This window comes from Crocuta crocuta, unplaced genomic scaffold (genome assembly GCF_008692635.1).
Source record: "Crocuta crocuta isolate KB4526 unplaced genomic scaffold, BGI_CrCroc_1.0 scaffold267, whole genome shotgun sequence".
Classification (NCBI taxonomy): Eukaryota; Metazoa; Chordata; class Mammalia; order Carnivora; family Hyaenidae; genus Crocuta; species Crocuta crocuta.
Genome location: NW_027531899.1, coordinates 2,108,637 through 2,112,184, shown reverse-complemented (window position 1 = coordinate 2,112,184; position 3,548 = coordinate 2,108,637).

The window sequence follows — 3,548 nt, the reverse complement described above, 5'->3', positions numbered from 1 at the left end:
CGAGGCCCCGGCCGGGGCCCCGCCGCCCTCCTCGTGGACCCGGAAACCCGCGAGCTGTGCTCTGCTCATGGTCCTCCTGCCCCGCCCGGTGACGTGGTCTCAGGCCTCCCTCCGAACTGCCCACCTCTGGTCCCTGGGGACTGGACCGTGCGCACACCGCCCCCAGGGGGCCCATCCAGCCTCTTCCTAGGACCAAGCCATCAGAAGCTGTAGGAAGGGGAGAGGGAGGGCAGGGGTGTGTGTCCAAACCCCACAGCTCCAGGAGTCCACAAGCCAGGTTTCTTCACCACGTGCAACAGAGTTTGGGCTCGCGGGGCCAAGCCCCCTGCATGAAAAATCAGTGTGAAAGTGGCCCGTGCTCCCCCCAGGCCCCGAGAGACGAAGGCCTGTGTGGAAACTGGCCAGGGGTCTCAGTCCCGGTGCACTAGCTCCAAAAAGCACGGACAGTAAGTATCCACCCCCCCCAACCTTATTCTTCCAAAAAAGCAGCCAGGAGCACTTTGTTAGACTTTCAGTTCTTTTCTTGGGACCCCCGGATGGAGAGAGGAAACCCCCAGCATCCAGAGTCGACTTCTTTGAGGGGAAACTCTCTTTGCACACACGGGACCGTTTATACCGTCTTTTTTCTATCCGCCCCTCGACCACCAGAGGCCACAGCACCCGGGCCACGCCGCCTTCCAGCTGCTGCCCTGGCTCCAGGCGGCGAAGCCCGGTGTCTCCTCCCCAGGCCCCGCCAGCTCCGGCCCCGCAGCCAGGTCCTCTTCCGGGCACCCGGAGGGGCTCCGCGCAGCCCTCCGGTCAGGGCTGGAGAGAATACAGCCTTCATCTCCTCTCTGGTTTTGTTCTCCCTTCGCAAGTGGACGCCCAGACACCCTCACTGTGCTCCCCGGGGAGTGCTCTGCTCTGTGAACCCCCCAATGAGACGCTGGTTCTCTAAAGGCAATAAGGGGCAGCTGGCCAGGCAGCCGAGCCAGAGTGGTACTATGCTGTTCACCCAGGAAACAGAGTTTCTTTTTTTCCTTTAAAAACAAAAAGATATATATATATATATATTTATTTTTTCATGTAGAGTTGCGCCAGAACAAGTCTGTATGGCCACAATCTGTGGATTCCCCCAACCTCAAGCTGAGGATCAAGGTGTGTCCCCCGTGGGCTGGGACTCAGTGGGAGGACTCAGAGGGATAAAGTCAGGGTGGCCAGGTGGGCGGGCTTTCCCATTTAGGGAGGCCCCAGGCAGGGGGAGCTGGCCTGACTCCGAGCAGCACCCTCTGGGCTGGGAGCCTGCAGCAGGTGGCCCAGCCCTTCTCCAGAGGCACCCCACCCCCTGCTTTCTCTTTGGGGCCAGAAACCTCAGGGCAGGGGGCTCTGGGACTGCACAGGACAGAGGGACATGCCGGGCTGGGCCAGCCAGACAAGAGAAAAGGGCACTCCTGTCTCCCTGTGATCAACCTCTGACCCCAGCCACGCTGCAGTCTCACAAGAAGCCCTCAGATCTGCCATCTCCTGTCCCTCACCCGTGGTGTGAGATGAGGGCTTCAGGGGGGGGCCTGTTTGGTCCTCAGTCCTGGCCAACTACTGTGATATCTCTGCCCCTCTTCCCCACCCCCTTTTTTGGAAGGGTTCTCCAGGACCTCCCCACTGCCCTTTCGTCCGACCCTAACCTGGAGGCTGCCCCCCTTTTTTTTAAAGTTCTCCTCATCTCTTCAGATCATTCGAATCATTTTGGGGACCTAATCATGTACATTAACGAGTGTAAATTATGATTTTTGGTTTTGTTTTCTGTTATTTTTTAAGAATCTCTGCAAAACAAATCTATTTAATTTGAGGTTAGTGTTCAATCTGAAGGCTTGAAGATAGCAGGGTTTTTTTCATATGTTGATTTGTTTCATTTGGATTTTTTATTCTTTGTTGTCTTTTTTTTTTTTCTATCCCTGTCTTGAGATTTTTCTGGCATGTTTCTGGAGGTTTCAAAGGAAATAAATGTTTCATAGAAATGGCTTGTGTGTTCACTAGCTGGGCAGCTGCCTGGAGTCACTGATGGGAGGGTGTGGTTCAGCGGCNCGACACACACACTTCCCTAAGAATCAGCCTTGCAGACTTCCTTTCCCTGAAACCCAAATGACAGGAATCCAACACTGAGAATGTAAAAAGTCCTTAAGGTAAAAAAGAGAGCTTCTACTGAAAAAGTCCTATACTAGAAGCCAGAAAGGCAGACCTAGCCCACGGAGTTGTGGTGGTTTTAGGTTTAGTGGTCAAACTTTTAAAAATCTGGAGGTTGTCCATAAAGCCGGATTTCCAGCTTGGTAAATCTGCCCTTCGTGGGAGAACTCAGAAACAACCAAGGGGCCCCTGCCTCCTTTGGCGGCGGCCTCCCCAGGCCACACCCTCCGGAGCCGGCTTATTTGCATGTCCCCGCCCCCGTCGGTGGGTGTAGGCCTCCCACTGCCAGTCATCTGGTTGGTGGTTTCGGGTGCAAATCAGCCCCTGATTCCAGGTCAGGGGGGAGCACAGTGAGGTGGGGGTGTCAGGTGACCTCACCCCTGGGCCAGGCCTTCCCCTAAGGGCTCTCCTAGGCAGGGAGAGGCCTTAAACTTCTGGCCTCGGTCTGCATCTGCCCTGGTGAGACGCTTGCGGTTTGACCTGGGGATCGGGGTCCAACCGATTTCCTGAATCTCACAATTTCACGTGAAAATCCAAAGCCTGGACTCTTGCAGGAAGTCGGGATCTGAGAAGCGGCCCAGCCTCTCGACAGGGTGGCCAGGTGGCTAGGTCTTCCTGACCCACCCCACCTACTTACCTGTCATGGAGTCTTCCCTCTCTGAGCTAAAACCTGAGGCTCCTCTGACTCAGCCTCTCCCCTCCCCCACAAAAAATATATTTTTTTCCAAAACGGGTATATATCCTTTTTCCAGAGGAGGTGGACCAGCTATTTCCACATCTAAAAATTCTAGAGTGTTCCAGACACTCTCCCAGTCTCCGCCCTTCTTGAGGCCCCATCCTCTCCCCCTACGGCCCTCCCCCCACCAGCATGGGAACGTGGAACAAGCTGTTCTCACATCCTCTCCTGGAGCCTGTTGGCTCACAACACACACCAAAGTCCAACGCCCCGCAATTCGCACCCACACTGTGCCCTGCCGGTCCCTTCCCCATCTTGATCTTGCCCCAGTTTCCATCTTCCTCAGCCACGTCCCCCCTCTCTCCCATGGGTGCCCTCGGGCACCCTCCTCTGGTCTCTCTTGTGCCCATCACCCCGGCTCTCTTCCCCAGCCAACCTCTGAATCCCTTCATACCTGTGGCTCTCCCACAGTTTTCTATTGTCCCCCAAATTCGTTGTCCTTCTCTCCCGGGAGGCCTCATCTGTCATTGTCCTGGGACTTCGCCTGTCCCTGGATCCTGACTGTATCTCCCTCACCCCAAATGTGCCTCCCTCTCTTCCAATGTATGTGCCCTGGTTCTCTACCTCCCCTCAGCGGATCTCCTGCGTCCCCAAGTCACTGTCTCCTTCCTCCTTGTCTCTCCGCATGTCTCCCTCTCCCACCTAATCTCCC